Here is a 17703-nt window from a genome sequence, read left to right as displayed (position 1 = left end):
TGTTTTCAAGCTGTGTGAGCCAGAGATCAACATACTATTCGGACATGTTACAAGTTCTAAGTGCTTCCTTTCAGCTTTGGAAAGTATTGCTATTGTCTGTCTTCATACTAAACAATTCCCATTAAAAGCACTGTTGGGTTGGAGAGTCCTGGAGGAGGACAGTGGATATTATCTGCCTCTGATGGTGGACATTGTTGCAGATCTCCTGATCACCCGCACCAGGACCTGGGAAACTCCACATGCCCTTGGTCTTAAGTGTATCTCAGTTTTCAGCTTTAGTCACTTTAAATGGTTTCCAATAAGTACTAAAGAAATGGTTTAAGTAGGATATCCCTAATTTTTAGAGCTTACGTAGATTACAACACGTTCCTTTTATGCCTCCCACATAATTTTCTATTTGTGCAATATATTGAATTTCTATTCCAATTTTCCATAATTTTACTTAAGGGACACTTAGTACTTGATAACAGCTTTTTCCAAATTCATGCATTAGAACTTTTGCTTTTTTTTGCCATTAATTCTGAACTTTTAAAATGAGGCTGCGTACTGGCTGGCATTTTTCTTTTTCATGTGTTGAAAAGGATAGTTTCTTTAAATCTGGCTTCAGTTCTCTTTTAGTTTATTCCTCTTTTCTATCTCTCCTTCTGTCATGGAGTTACTGGCCCGCCTTTGATGAAAGAAAAGAATTTCAAGACAAGACAGAACAGGTTCTACTTGCCTTTCAATCAGAAAACTCATTCATGTTTAGACAGCAGCTTTCTTAGGTCCTCCAATAATGACTCTGTCCTTTGTTCTAGACCCTGTCTAGCCCACTTGGGGCTTCATTCCTTTGTAATCATAGCCTCTACTCTAACATCATTGGCTCTGCTCCCAACCTGTGTGTATTGATGGTCCTCTCCCCAATTTAATGTTGCATGATCGTTCAGAATTTCTCTACAGAAAAACCCCTCTACCCACAAATGATGAGTGGCCTTTCTCCAGTATTGGTGGAGATCAGCTTTAAACCACATCCATCAAAGAGTCTTCACAAGGGTCCAGAGAACACCCCTCATTTCCTTTCCTCTATGAAATCCTCTCATTACTTGGTTAATGCCACTACTAGGACCATTGTTTCTCACCTGTCTTTTCTCACCCTTTTATACTACCATGTCTGTTTAAGTGTTTACAGGAGTTGATAATGGAACCAACCAAGGCCTTCACCAGCCAGTCAGTCAACCAAATGCTGCTACAGGGATATACTCGGCTCCCCATCCAGGAGACAGCAGCTTGAGACATTGCTCCATGTCAGCAAGAAGTAGCTCTAAAGATTGATCATCTTTAGAGCTTGAGACCCCTCCTGGACTTTCGGGGCTAATATAATTCCATACAACTCTTACTTTTTAAAAAGCAAAAGGGGAGAATGTTAATCAAATGGTGCCATCTTATCTATGGCATGATCTACACCCCAGACACCATCCTAGACTCTAGCCCCCACCGCCATTGCTAGAATCCAGGTGATCACATGACCCAGCCACTGATGTCATGTCCAGCCCCATCCAAATAGGATTCTCTGCTCCTACTTCTCCCTGCCTGTCCCCTGGCAAAGGTTTAACAGGACCTGTTCCTGAACATGTGGCTCTCTCTCTCTCTCTCTCTCTCTTGATCTCTCTTTCTTTCTCTCTCTTGATCTCTCTCAATCTCTCTCTTACGCTCTCCTCTCTTTTCTTTCTTTGCCCCTTCTCTCCGGTCTGTTGGGTTTCCCCACCAACAAACCCTTTCCCTTACTCTGGTGTTTGGTGTGTTTTGTAGTGACCTTATACTTTCTTTCTCACTCTCTAACTCAGCCTTCAAATAAATTTTTAAAAAAAGTAAAAAAAAAATACAGGCATAAGTAAAGGTTAGCAGAGGAGCAAGATTTATTTGCCTGAAAAGCAAAAGTGAACACTCAGGAAGGAGTATGAACGTGCTCAAGACAGAGCTACATTCAACAAGTTTTGGGGTCATCTCTTTATATAAACTGGAGGCATAAAGGGTGGTGTCTGAGGTAGGGTCCAACTGAATATTAATGATGGGCAGAGTTTGTGGTGGGCCTTGAATATCACCTATTCCCTTGCCCTTTTGCAGTAAAACCAGAAGTGTCAGTAGCATTATGGGAGTAGGTGTGTTAGCTGCAATAATTTATAATGAGCAAAAGTTCAATATGGAGATGCAGCTAGCAGCCATGTTGCTTACTCTTAGACTGCATGGGTTCTAAGCAGTAAAACTGCAGAAGCTGCAGTTTTCCATTGCACAAAATTCGGGGGATAGCTTTGAGCAGTGCAGCGTCTGTCTAATGTTCTGTCAACCCCTATTATTGGAAGGAAACTGGCTATGGGACATCAAACTCCTATGAACCAGATGTTAGACATATCATTTGGGGTATTTAATAACAGAGACAAGACTGAAGAGGAATAGGAGTTATAGTGTAGGAAACAACAGTCCAAACAACAGGCACCCCCAGAGGATAATGCTACCTACTCTTGTGATCTCAAGTTTATCTTTGAAAGGCTTGAACATAAGTAAAAGTTTTGCCTTTGCTGTAAACTTTTTCCTAGAGGGAGAGATGAAGAAATTAAGTGTATATTTCCTAATTGACATGTTTTTCCTAATTCTCCTATTTTTCTCAAGAAACTTCCATTGGCCTGAAAGCCCTTGGTAAACTTTTTCATGGCAGAAGGAAAATTTTTCTTGCAGAAAATGTCCAGTTTGAGGATAGAGTTGATGTTGAGAGTACCATTCAGTAGCCAAGTTTCTCCATTTTCCAGCTTATATTGTAGCCAGACAGTGTTGCAAGAGAAAACAAGCTTTTCCTTATTAAGATTGTCTAATGTAAGGATTCTTCCGATGTTTAAGGAAGCAACCCAGGGCTGAGTCCATGTGGTTGGATGAGAAGTCACCCATAATTGAAATGACTTCTTTGTGACACAGGGGGGAAGCAAAAGAGAAGACTGATAAAAGAGCATGCCGTGGCTCTATGAGAATTTTGTCAGTAGACCAGGTTAGATCTGGTGTCTTAAGATTTTTTTTAAAGATATATTTATTTATTTATTTGAAAGGTAGAGATACAGAGAGAGAATGAGAGAGAGAGAGAGAGAGAGAGAGAGAGATCTTCCATCCTCTGGTTCAGTCCTCAAATGGCTGCAACAGCCAGGGCTGGGCCAGGCCAAAATCAGGAGCCAGGAGCTTCTTCCAGGTCTTGCAGGTAGGTGCAGGGCCTTAAATACTTAGGTCATCTTCTGCTGCTTTTCCAGGCTCATTAGTAGGGAGCTGGATCAGAAGTGGAGCAGCCGGACTCAGACCAGCACCCATATAGGGTGTTGGTGCTGCAGGTGGAGGCTTAACTCTCTATGCCACAGCATTGGCCCCTGTCCCGGTATCTTAAATGTGTCCTTTGGCACCTCATGTATTCTGAGGGGTTCCCTTGTAGATCAATTCAGACTTGGTGTTCCAGCTCTAGACCTTTTGTTCTGGATGCTGCCTTAGGTATCAGGGATGCCAGCACTGTAAAAAATGACAGAGAAAACAGAATCCCAAAGTAAATGCGGGTGGTTAGGGTTGTATAGGTGTTGAAGCTGGGAAAGTAGGGGTGACCATATCCTAAAGGGTTTCCCAGTAAGGGTTCTTTGGGGGGCAGAATTTATATATGATATATAGGCAATAGCCCACTGCATGGAAACCAAATATCTCATTGGTAAGGGTAGTAAAATATGTGGTGGAAAACTCGTTCTGAAGGAGCAAAAAGGCTGGAGCTTCAGAAAATATGAGCAAAAGAGAGGTTATGCAACATAGAAAGTTCATGGCCAGATGGAAATAGAGACAAGGTGAGCTTGCAGGCACTGCATGGCTTGGGAGAAAGTTCCGGCCACCATTATAAACTTTCCTCATGAAGGACCAAAGGTGTCCCATCTACATGGTGTTAAGTGTTGACCTTATTACCTCCAACAGCTGCTGGAGGAAGCAGCTATGGATGGGTTAAGAGGAGTTACTGCATGGTGGTTTGGAGTAGAGGCAAGGAGAAAAAGGTAGAATAAAATCAATACCATGAAGCACAAAAGAGGCAAAAGTTGGGAGGAAAACTCAGCAGCTGATATCTGGACAGATTTCCAACTCTTGCTCCAGACTCCTGGCTAGCTCACCAGATGTGAGGTAGCTGGATCCAGGTTCTTGTCTCCAATGCAAGAAAGAATTATAGAATACAACATAGGTAAAGACCAGCATAGAAGTAAGATTTATCTGCATTCAAAATGAAAGTACTCACTCAGGGAGGAGTGCTGGCATGCTCAAGAGAGAGAGAGCTGTACCCAACAAGTTTCGAGGTCATCTCTATGTGAACTGGAGGCATAGGGGTAGTGTCTGGGGTGAGATTTAAGTGAATATTCATAAGGGGTAGAATTTGGGAGAGGGCTTGAATACCAACCATTTCTTCACCATTTTTGGAAAACCTAAAAGTGTCATGGTGGAGTAGGTGTGTCAACTACGATCTTTTTATTAGAATGACATTATAATGAGCTGAACGGTATTCCACAAGGACGCAGCTAGCAGTCATGTTGGTTAATTTAAGCTGGCAGGTGCAGGTTCCAAGTGAAACCATGGAAGCTACAGTTTCTGCTGCAAGAAAGGGGCAGGATTTGGGTAGCGCTGGCAGGCTGCAGTGCAGGTGAGGCTGCAGGAAGGCACTGGCCACCTCAGCATTTCCTTGCCAGCTACCTCCCTGCCCAAAGCATTTCCACGGTCCTTGTAGGCAAGATTCTGAGTCATGCAGATGTCCCCACTGGAGTGAAACACGTGAGTGTTGCTGTGATCATGTGGTGTCCATAGTCTGGATCCAATTCTTAAGGACCCAGTACCAGAAAATCAGTCAATTGGATGCTAAGACGTGGTAATTCAAGAAATCCACCAAAGATACATTTTAAAATATGAAAGACAATATGCCAATTTATAATACAAAGTATTTCTTTTTTTAAAAAAGGTTTACTTATTTATTTGAAAGGAAGAGTTAAAGAGAGGCAGAAGCAGAGGGAGAGAGAGAAGTCTTCCATCCACTGGTTCACTCCCCAAATGGCCACATGCCTGGAGCTGGGCTAATCAGAACCCAAGAGCTGGGAGATTCCTCCAGGTCTCCCACATGAGTGCAGGAGTTATTTTCCATTGCTTTCCCAGGTCATAGCAGAAAGCTGGCTTGGAAGTAGAGCAGTTGGGACTCGAACTGGTGCCCATGTGGGATGCTGACACTTCAGGCAGCAGCTTCATCCATTCTGCGACAGCACTGTCCCCCAAAGTATTTCTATTGTGACAGAATATTTAAGTCTATCCCTGTGTTAAGAGTACACCAGGACCACAAAACATAGAAGTGTTTACAAATAATAAGTTAATCTATCATTGATGAGAATTTGTTTTATCTTCCTATCTTGACAAATAAACTATACCTTTATTGCAATATAGAAAACCACTCAGAGTTGGAATTCTCTGCTTTCCTTGTGAAGAGGAGCAAGACTTGTGACCCACAGCCTCCGTGCACGGGTGAGTCAAACCTCACCTGTCTTTTTTTTAACATTTTTTTTTTGACAGGCAGAGTTAGACAGTGAGAGAGAGAGACAGAGAGAAAGGTCTTCCTTCCGTTGGTTCACTCCCCGAATGGCCACTACATCCAGCACTGCGATGATCCGAAGCCAGGAGCCAGGTGCTTCTCCTGGTCTCCCATGAGGGTGTAAGGCCCAAGCACTTGGGCCATCCTCCACTGCACTCCCTGGCCACAGCAGAGAGCTGGACTGGAAGAGGAGCAACTGGGACAGAACCAGCGCCGCAACCAGGACTAGAACCCATGATGCCGGCACTGCAGGTAGAGGATTAGCCTAGTGAGCCGTGGCGCCGGCCAACATGGTTCTTTTCACACCTCGCCAATGTCTCATATCCATGTTAAGAACACTCTAGGCCATGTATAATTGTGATCCATACCAAGGGCAAATGGTATCCTTTGACCTCGACTTTGCTGCCTTTGTGGAGTGGGACCTAGGGAAGAACCTGAATAAGCAAACTTGGAACCGTTTATTTGGGTGAGACTCTCTAGAGTCCTGGGTATTGAGCTCACAACGGTAGAAAGAGGTTGTTCCTGGGGCTGGTGCTGTGGCGTAGTGGGCTAAGCCTCTGCCTGTGGCATGGGCATTCCATATGGGCACTGGTTCAAGTCCCGGCTGCTCCTGTTCTGATCCAGCTCTCTGCTAACAGCCTAGGAAAGCAGTAGAAGATGGCCCAAGTGCTCGGGCTCTGCACCCACATGGGTGACTCAGAAGAATCTCCTGGCTTTGGATAAGCCCAACTCTGGCCGTTGTGGCCATTTGGGGAGTGAACCAGCAGATGAAAGACTGTGCTTTCTGTCTCTCTCTCTCTGTAATTTCGCCTCTCAAATAAATAAATCAACCTTAAAAAAAAAAAAAAAAAAAGGTTGTTCCTGTAAGTACTGATCTGGGGAGAAAAGGGCTGGAGTGGGGCTCTTGAAAGCACAGGCATCAGGACAACAGTTCCCTGCCATGTGTGAGAGTGGACTGAATCATCAGAATGTCTGAAGTGTTAAGCTGTCATTGGTACATAACATGATGGGATGCGGCATGATGTAAATGGAAGTAAAACGTCTTTAGTGGTATCTTCTGAAGCTTCCAAAGGCCTGATTGACTTTCTTCTTTTTTTTAAGATTTATTTATTTGATTTGAAAGGTAGAGTTACAGAGAGGCAGAGGCAGAGAAAGAAAGAGACGTCTTCCATCATCTCCAAATGACTGCAACTGAGCTGATCCAAAGCCAGGAGCCAGGAACTTCTTCTGTGTCTCCCATGCGGGTGCAGGGGCTTAAGGACTTGGGCCATCTTCTACTGCTTTCCCAGGCCATAGCAGAGAGCTGGATCAGTAGTGGAGCAGCCGGGACTGGAACCGGTGCCCATTTGGGAGGCCAGCATTGCAGGTGGCAGCTTTACCCTCTGTGTCACAGCACCGGCCCCCTGGCTGACTTTTCAATTGTACAAATGAATCACCTCTCTAGTGAACAAAATATGCATGCCTGCTGGATATTCTCTCTCTCTCTCTCTCTCTCCCTGTCCCCCTTTGAATCCCATCTTCACATCCTCCCTCCCTCCTTTCTTCTCAAGTTCTCCTAGAGGGCTTTCTATACACTGTCAAATTGTTATTTACAGAAAGGGTGCACAATACAGAAAGGATTGTATTTAATCAAACAGATTTTCAGTTTGCAGTCTTGAAATTCTTCTGAATCACCTTGTCCAGTTTTGCAGCTGCTCTCTCAACCCCTTAGTTACCTCTTGTTAGGAATTTATAAGGTTTGTGTTTTTATTTTTTATTATTTTTTAAAGATTTTATTTATTTGATAGGTAGAGTTACAGTGAGGGAGAGCAAGACAAAGGTCCTTCCATTGGTTCACTCCGCAAATGGCCACAATAGCTGGAGCTGTGCCGATCCGAAGCCAGGAGCCAGGTGCTTCTTCCAGGTCTCCCATGTGGGTGCAGGGGCCCAAGGACTTGGGCCATCTTCTACTGCTTTCCCAGGCCACAGCAGAGAGCTGGACTGGAAGACAAGCAACCAGGACTAGAACCCTGCGCCCACATGGGATGCTGGCTCCGCAGGTGGAGGATTAACCTAGTGTGCCACAGTGCCAGCCCGTGTTTTTATTTTTTATTAATGAACTAATTTGACAGGGGGAGAGGAAGAGAGTGTTCCTATCTGTTCATTTCTCAAATGCCAGCAAGGGCCAGGGCTGGAACCAGGATCCGGAAACACAATCCAGATCGTCCACATACACGGCAGTCACCCAGTTCCTTGAGCCATCAAGGTCTGAACTAGCAGCAAACGGGAGTCAGGAGTGGGAGGCGAATATCAAACCCAGGCCCCCTGATGTGGGGCACAGGTGTTGTATCCAGTGTCTTAACCTCTGTGCAATATGTTTTGTTGCATTTTCAACCTGGAAGGCACCAAGTGTCACCTCCTCAAAGAAACCATTCTTTGGTTGAGAAACATGAATGACCTTGCCTTTATTTTTCCCCATTCTATTCCATCTACACTCATATCCTTCACTTGGACACATCTGTAATGGGGTATGCTTATCAATCTTTTTTCTCAAGGATAATCCTGCCTGGTTTTGTTTTGCTCTCTCAAGTACCGTTAAAGAGTAGGTGTGAGGACTTCCTCAGTAGCTGTGTCCGTTCTTATGCTGGGGGCTGTAGGAAAGGTGTGTTCACGTGCCATGCATGAGAAGGGTGAAAGTCAACTCCCTGCGTGAGGACAGATGTCAGCTTGTGGGTGGGCACTTGACAAAGTGCCGGCTGCTCATAAAGGGAAGCCCTGTGCTGCCAGTGGGAGGAACTGTGGGTGTTATCTTGGGAGCATACAATGTTTTCACATGCCTGGTAGTCTGAGGGTGAAAATTCAGCTCCCAGTCACTTCCTAGATGCTTAAGCAATGTCATGGTTGCCCTTTGCTGGAAACATTTTCATTTTGCATGGCTTTAACAGGTTTGGCCCTGTCTTCCCTTCCTCATTAAGCTCTCTGCTCTCATCCTCTTCCCTTTCATCTTTCCGCCCTGCTTGAGAAAAGGAGAATCTTTATCTTTCAAGCAAATGTTTTATCCATTATAGGAGTTCACTGTGTCCTCAAGGCTTAAATCTTTGGAAGTGAAGTCAGGAAGAAGGCAGACTCTTTGTTTTCTTCTTTGTGTTCACCCAATTATGCAGCTCTCTTGGGTAAGATACCCAGCATGGAGCAGGTGCTGCTCTGGAGGGTGATGGGAAGGTGGGAAGTGAACTACCCGTGAAGGCGGACTCTGCCAGTGATTGTCAGAACACAGTGGGCACGCTGTTAGAGGGCTTGACTGCAACCTGTCTGTGGCCAGCTAATCAGTGCTGTTCATCTGTGATGCTCCCTTGCCTGTCATCTGTCCTGTCTGTCACGTTTACCATTGATCACAAGGGGTCATCGTTTTACATAAACTGATACCCTGTTGCCACCATGTTTGGAAGAATTTTAAAGACTATACAGATAACCCCTAACATGTATACACCCTTGCATCTTAAGGTCAGCAGGTCTAAAAAGAGCCTCAGAAACACTGTCTACCTCCCTGCTTCAAAGGTATATTTCCCCCTATAATCCAGGGTCAGTAGCAGCAGCAGGAATACCAGCAGTAGCCACATATGTGCAAGTCAGGCTTATCCCCATCTGCTTCCTCCTTAGGGAAAATCTAACACTAAAATGACTTTCTAAGGGGAGGAAGCACAGTTGCTGTCCCCAGGATCCCTGTGGAGTCACAGGAAAAGAAGAAACCAAGTCCTCCTCTTCCCCCAAGCTGTGGTTTCCGCTGGACACAGTGTGAATGGCAGGGATGATTCACTTTGCCACTGCGATGCTGGTTCCAGCAGCATCTCCCTCACTGCTCTGGCCACCACCCTGTGTGTCTTCTCACCCTGGGAGCTAGAGAGACAGGAATCTTTCTATTTCAGGCATCTCTGTTTCTGATCGCTTTGATGTTATAGGTCAATATAAGTGGGAAGAAGTTGTATTTCTTATTTCTCTGAAGTCACTTCGGTGATGGGCAGAGAAGTGAGAGCTGTTGCAGAAATGCATGAGTTAGAGGGCAGGGAATTCTGGGAAAGAATGCCATTGAAGTCTTAAGAGAGTCCTGGTATAACTCAGGTGTCTTAGAAGGAGAAACACCTCAACAGATGTGGCAAATTCTTCATATTTCTCTAACATAGAAATGATGTCTAGATAGAATCTCTTTTTATTTATCCAGCCCTGAAAACGTGATTATAGAACTGACTGAATGATCAGGTTTTTATTTGAGTTTCTTTGTCTACATCAAGCTATTATTTTCCAGAGAAGCTACAACTTTAAAAATCAAAATTTTATGTTAATAACCCTTAGCTTCTATTATTTCTTTTATGTAATTCTATTCTTTTTAAGAAAAAAACTTAATTCTAATTTACTTAGTTTTAAGACAGGGCTTATGTTTTCAGTGCAGAGAAGCACTGGAATTGAAAAACAGGGCTAAGTGGATTGCTTCCTTGTGATTTAATAATATTATGAAATCTTACATTTGTAAGGTATTTTATATTTTATTAACAGCTTTTATGTAATCTCATTTGACTCTCAAAACAGTTATACACAGGCAGTATGCTGGTGTTTGTAAGGAAATGAGAGAACTACTTCTGAAATTCCTCATTAGGAATATGAGGCTATTTAAAAATGCTTGTGGACATGAGTGTTGTGACAAAGTGGCTTAATCTGCTGCTTGGGATATCTGCATCCCAAATCCGAGTGCCTTGCTTCCAATACAGCTTCCTGCTACTTCACCTGGGAGGAAGCAGATCAAGTGTTTGGGTCCCTGCCACCCACAAGGGAGACAAGAATGGAGTTCCTGTCTCCTGGTTTCCACCCAGTGCAGACCTACCTCTGCCTGTCAAAAAATAAAAAATAAAAAATAAAGGCATTTGGAGAATAAACCAGCAGATAGAAGATCTGTGTGTGTATGTGTGTGTGTGTGTGTATGTGATTCCCTCTTTGTCACTCTGTCTTCCAAATAAATAAATCTTAAAAAAAAAATTCTTGTGGGAAAATGGAATTAAAAGATAGATTTATTTTGGCATAAAAATTTTAAATTCATCTTTTTTATATGAAATATTTTTTGTGAATTTTTGGAAGGCCTCTTGGGTTATCAATAAAGTAACTTTTCTTTCTGCATTCAGTTCATCCAAACAGCCCCAGCTAGAGGCCAGGGTTAGGCATCTGACAAACGTGAAGTGGATTAAGACTGTCCCAGCCCACCACTCCGTGTGAGTAACAAGGAGGGAGGGCTAAGAGATGAGGGAAGGCACTTGATGAGACAAATGTGCAAGGTTTATGTTCTCTGGATTGAAAGTCCAAGAGGTCATGTGGGAGAGTCACAGCTTTTTTAAGGGGAAATCTGAAAGCAGAGCTGTATACTGCCTCCTGTTAGAACATAGGGATAGAGTAGAAATGGGAGCAGAGCATGGTTATTTAAAAGGCTACAGACATTCTCTTGGCCTCCAAAAAGACAGCAGAATGTAGCTCAGTTGGGGGTCATTGAAAGTGCCTGGTGGCTACAGGGTAGGGAATGTAGACAAAACCCAGAGGGCACTGCAGAAACTGTAAAAGCTGAAGTAGAGTCAACTCACAAGGGGACAGCAACTCCATATATAGGTTTGTTCTCTTTTACTCATGAAAATGACTCAGACTCCAGCATTATCTAACTGCTTTCTCCTTATCAAAATGTACCTGATTTATATTTCTTCCATGTAGACATTGTCCTGATTAAGTGACAGCTAGATGACTTAATGTGACCGATTCAAATTGAGAAGGGTAAAATAAGCCAGTCCCAAAAAGACAAATCTCCCATGTTTTCTCTGATTTGTGGTAGCTAATGCATAGAGTAAAAAATGCATATGAGTGAAATTGAAGTTTTGAGATTTGATTATTTTTATAGCCCTTGTCTATCCTGAGGAACAGTGATTTTTCTACCTAGTACTTGTTGAATTCTTTATTTAGTGGATGATAAAGCTTGTGATTATAAAGTAAATTGAAAGTATGTCCTTCCCCTCTTAGTAGTTGTTTTGTCTTTTCTACTTAATATGACTGGTTTAATTCTGAAATTAATACACAGTTATTCTTAAGTGTTGAAAATTAACTGAAATGTGATCCCTGTTAAACATAAGAGTGGGAATAAGAGAGGGAAGAGATGTACAATTTGGGACATGCTCAAGCTGACTTGCCCCAAATGGTAGAGTTAGAAACATACCAGGGGATTCCAATTCAATCCCATCAAGGTGGCATGTACCAATGCCATCTCACTATTCCAAGTGATCAATTTCAGTTCACAATTGATCATAATGAAAGGACTAAGAGTCAAAGGGAGCACATAAACAAGTCTAGTACCTGCTAACACTAACCGATAGAATAAATAAAGGGGAGAGTGATCCAACATGGGAAGTGAGATACTCAGCAGACTCATAGAATGGCAGATGTCCTAAATAGCACTCTGGCCTCAGAATCAGCCCTAAAGGCATTCGGATCTGGCTGAAAAGCCCATGAGAGTATTTCAGGCATGGAAAGCCAAGACACTCTGGCAAAAGATCTCTGTGAGTGAGATCCCAGTGGAAAGAACAGGTCTTCAAAGAAGGAGGTACCTTTCTCTGAAGGGAGGAGAGAACCTCCACTTTGACTATGACCTTGTCTAAACAAGATAAGAGTCGGTGAACTCAGAGGGCTTCCATAGCCTTGGAAACTCATGACTGGAGCATAGGGAGATTACTGATGCCATAGACAGGAGTGTCAATTGGTAAAGTCAACAACAGGAGTCACTGTGCACTTACTCCTCATGTAGGATCTCTGTCCTTAATGTGCTGTGCATTGAGATTTAATGCTATAACAAGTACTCAAACAATATATTTCACTTTGTGTTTCTATGGGGGTGCAAACTGTTGAAATCTTTACTTAATGCATACTAAACTGATCTTCTGTAAAAAAAAAAAAAGAAATTATCAATTCCCAACTTGACTCTCACTGGGATTAAACATGACAATAGGTCTGATCTGATTTCATCATCATTTAAAAAAATCATCTATTATTTTTCACTTTATGTTTCTGTGTGGGAGAAAACTGTTGAAATCCTTACTTAATGTATACTAAGCTGATCTTCTGTATATTAAGATAATCGAAAATAAATCTTGATGTGAATGGAAGGGGAGAGGGAGTGGGAAAGGGGAGGGTAGTGGGTGGGAGGGACGGTATGGGGGGGAAGCCATTGTAATCCATAAGTCGTACTTTTGAAATTTATATTCATTAAATAAAAGTTAAAAAAAAAGTATATCCTTCCAAAAATTTAAAGAAAATTAGAACAGAAGGAAGAGAGAGCGAATGAGGGAGGGAGAGAAGGTAGGGTGGGAAGCATTATGTTCCTGAAGCTGTATATATGAAATACATGAAATTTTTCCCTTTATATAAATTACGAAAGATTAAAGAGTGGAATAGAAAGACTACATCATCAGATAGACCTAGTTCAGTTCTGGAACTTTCTAGTTGGGTATCCTTAAGACACTTAACATCTCATAGATGAGAGTTACTTCAACAGTGTTCAAATAACTTACACCTAGTTGTTAGAGGACATGTGAAAAATTCACTATATAATTCTCCTTACCAGTTTTGGTCTTTTTTGTGTCATTGCAGTAGTTCTCATGTCTAGTTTATACTAAGCACAAAACAGAATTGTTAGAAATATCAACTTAAACTCTCTTGACAATAAAAGAATATATTGAATAACAGAATCAAGAAGTCCAGATATTTGCTACTTTTCAAGTATGAGTAAATCAGTTGCTCCATTTCTTTGTGTTTTTCTCAGCTTTGTCTTCCTGCCTGTGATGGCTTCTTCACATTATTATTAAGTGGCATTAGAGTTTGAAGCTTTATATTTAATTTATATTTAGGCATTATAATCTAAATTAAGAAAAGAAGAGACAATTTTTGGTGACTCTGTGTTTGGAATAAGAAAGCACTTTTCCAGAATTCCTATCTAATCACTCTTCATTTCTTATTTGACCAAATTGTTATACATGCCCATTATGAAACAAACTTTGTAGCCTAAATAATGTCTTTCCTGGACAGTCTGGGCTTGTGTTAATTTGAGAGCTCAGTGGGATTACCATAGCAGTTGAGTCAACTCTGCCTGAAGGGTGTGGCTTTTTCATGGGAGTGGTGAGCACCTGAACCCAAATTTGGATGCTTTATGGAAGGAGAAAGTGGATGATGGAGTTTGTTTGTTACAATTTGTTAGAATCAGGCACCATACTTCACATATAGTATGCTCTTAATGCTCCATTTCTATCACTAATGGGACTTGTCTGAGGATTCAAAGAAAGTGAGCAAGCTTTAAAATGATGAACAGGAATCTAGCAGAAGTGAGGAAGAATGGAGAGTGTGTCAGTTAGTGTCCCAATAGTAAACATATAGCACACTCAAATGTTGGAAGAAAAGAGAGTTAATTCAAGGACTATTTACAGAAGACAAGGAAACCAATCAGTGATGGAGTAGCACTGCAATGCTAGGAACCAAGGCCTGTTTCTGCCAAGCCTCAAGGAATAAAGGGAGGAAATTGGTTAACAACCCTGGAGAGAGGAGCTGTCAGTTTTTCTCAGGGTTCTGGGTACAGGAAGGAAACTGTCCCTCAGGGAACTTTTGGCAATGTCTAGAAGCATAATGTCTTGTAACTGTGGGTCTACTATTCGCATCTAGTGAGTAGAGGCCAGGGATTCTATAAAACAGACACACGCAATAAAGAATAATCAGGCTGAGTTAAAAAAGTTAAGTTAAGTTAAGAAAATTTGCACCAGAGAATGCATTGTAAAAATGGAGGGTTACTGACAGTGTGGCCTTTGTATATATCCCAAGGCAACTGAGGCAGGAGGCAAGCTGGGGCAACAGATGTCCAACCTCTTGACTCCTGCCTGCTCATATCCCTGTGGACAAGCCAAGTCAAAACCAGGAAAAATACATTGAAGTGCTTACCAAAAAAAAAAAAAAAAAGGAAATGCGAGAGCAAGGAATTCCACTGATGCCTATCATAAGTGTCATAAGTGTCATTGTCACATTGGATGAGGGCAGTGGTCCTAGTGATGAAAACCATCCAGTGCAGAAGACAAAAGCAGGATGATGAGTCAAACAGCATCGAATACAAATAATTTCATATTGTTCAACACACTAATGGAATCTGAGGGCAAGGAGACAAGATATGGGTCTAATGAAAGGAAAAGTAAGTTCTTAACTCTGTATGAAATTATACTCACAGACTTTTGTAGGGTTTTTAGACTATGAGCCATGGAATATTCTATGGAATGGTAGTCTCCCATGTATTTATAGTTATTGCAGGTCGACTGTAGAATGGTTGCTAAGTAGTTTGGGAAATGCTGTATTGGGTAATGTAATGAAACATTAACCAAAGAATCTAATATCCTGATATTCGTTAAGTGTCTCAGAGAGGACTAGATTTCAAACTGACTCCTAAAGTGACTTGACACAATGAAGAAACTACACATGTATCATCTCTAAAACTACTGTCCAAAAGAGTACAGAGTGGAAAATATTGGTAGATAACTTACTGGGTTCTTGCTAAATTGAGTCTTAAATGGAGACCAGAGAAGGAGACATTAAGTAACACACAAATATTTATTTCAAAAACTACATATAATATCAAAGAGACTCAACGAGAGGTAGGCTTTTTTCTCAATATTAGAAATTGTTTAAAGGATCTTGATAGCTTTTGAAAATACATGAGATGTTTGGAGACACAAAGTCCATTATAGAGGGGTGGATAATTTGACTTTTATCTTCCTTAGTTTAGGATAGGAATTAATACTTTACTTTCTTTAATTAATAAAATACATATTCTAGAAAAAATTTTCTTTCATTTTATGGAGGTCTTCTTTTTGTAGAAACAGATGAATGGTGTGGGTGAATCATTACCTCTATTCTATAACATTCATGGGTAACAAAAGGTTTTGAAGCAACCTGTAGGGCATATGTGGTATTAATAGTTAGGATTTTTTCCATTTCCACTGACCAAAAACACTAAATAAACATAAACATAAAAGAAACTTATTGGTTCATATGATGGAAAAGTTTATGAGTTGGGTTTTGGCTTTGGGTGAGGTTTGATCCAAGGGACCAAATAATGGCAATTCTCAACTTCCCTCTTTCTCTTTGTCCAGTCTTGTACTTATTGGCTTTATAAGTTGGTCACAGAAGTTCCATTCTCACATCATTTTTAGTACTGGGAATTCCAGCAGTCCAAGCCATCATTGTGTCATATTGTCTCTAACTGAGTCATATGACAATGGCTGCCATATCACTGTTTCCCGAGTAATTCAATGTTCTAATTGAGTTGGCCAGGGTTGACCATATGCCCTACTTGAGAGCTGGGAGCACTCAACTCCATCTAAAGCACACTGTAGAAAGAGGAAGTAAAAATCAAGTCTTGTTGGGAAAGAAGCTTGGAGGCAAAAATTCACTTTCAAACCAGAGGTCTACATGGTCAGATATTCTTTCATAGAAAACTTACCACATTTTAGAGCTAGAAAGGACCTCAGAGTTCACCTTGTCCAACTTGTTATTACACAGAGGAGAACACTAAAAGGTGGAGAAGTTAAATGGTTTTTTGAAGCTCACTCACATATTGGCAAAAGGTAGGTTAGGCACTAATGATTCCTAATTTTAATTTGAACCCCATTCATTACCTTTCACCAAGCAAACACTTTGCACAATGTACCTTGGACAAGGAGGAGGAAGTTAAAAGATCTGGAAAAGAACTTCTTATTAATCAGAGGTCTCATATGAGGCTAGTAGAAGCCATAGCTACATGCCTTTCCAATCCTTCACTTTGAATTTATAATGGCCCTATTTCCTTACTGTTATACATGTGTCAATATCTTTCTTCATGCTGATAAGTGACCAAGATATATATATATATATCAGCCAACTTGGATAGCATAAGAATGTGTATGGCATTAACAGTGCCACTTCTCTTATATTGTTAATTAATTAGTGTGCCTGTCTGTGTAAACTATTTAATTACATCATCTAGGCTACACAGATATGCCTCCCACTTTAATCGTTGCCCACAAAGTAATTGTATTTGTCTTGGTCATCATAGAGTGTTGATGCTAATATTAGCTTCCTTTAACATCTCATATAGGTAATGCTGAATGGTCATCATTGACTAATCTCATAGGGGACAATATTCCCATTCAGATTGACACTATGTGTAATACTGCATCTCAGGAAAAAATAATAAGGAATGGAAGCAGGCAAGATTATTGGAAAAACTGTGAAGAGGAGCCTAACTTTATGCTTTCTTCTCTTTGTCTCCCTTGCATTTTGCATCTTCTTTCTTCACCTCTAGTGTGCTGGTACCCAGTTCATATGAATTTGCAGGGCTATCCTTTTAACTCTGTTGGAACTCGAGTGAATGTTCAAGAGTAGGGAAGGTCTATTTCTAATTTATTACTACAAAGCTTAATATTCAGGTCTATCAGAGGAATATGAAGTGCCCTGTAGAGATGTTAGTCTGCAATATTTTAAGTCTGATGTTCTGGGGCCAAAGTATCACACCTTTTTACTTTTTTTTTAAAGGCTGAATAGCATCTCATTGTGTGTGCATGTGTATAAGTTTATATATGCATATATATAAATATATGTAATTTCCTTATTCATTTATCTGTTGAGGGACACAGGTTCATTCTATACCTTGTTACTATGAATAATGCTGCAATGATCATGGGAGTGGCAATAACTCTTTAACATACTTATTTTATATTCTTTGATATATACTCAAGTATGATTGCTGAGTTATATGGCAGATCTATTTTTAAATTTTTGACTCTTGTAATTCCAACTTTTGCTGTCATCAAAACCTTGAACCTCTTATAATAGTATTGACAATATTAAAAAGCTTAAAACATCTTGAAATTATCTTAAATAAGGGAATTAGGCAACACTCAAGGCATGCTATACAAAGTCCCATGATTGCATATATATTTCTTTTTTTAACTTTTATTTAATAAATAAAAATTTCCAAAGTACAGCTTTTAGATTACAGTGGCTTCCCTCCCCCCATAACCACCCTCCCA

The sequence above is a fragment of the Oryctolagus cuniculus genome, chromosome 4, assembly GCF_964237555.1.
Source record: "Oryctolagus cuniculus chromosome 4, mOryCun1.1, whole genome shotgun sequence".
Taxonomy (NCBI): Eukaryota; Metazoa; Chordata; class Mammalia; order Lagomorpha; family Leporidae; genus Oryctolagus; species Oryctolagus cuniculus.
This window is presented reverse-complemented; position numbering follows the sequence as displayed.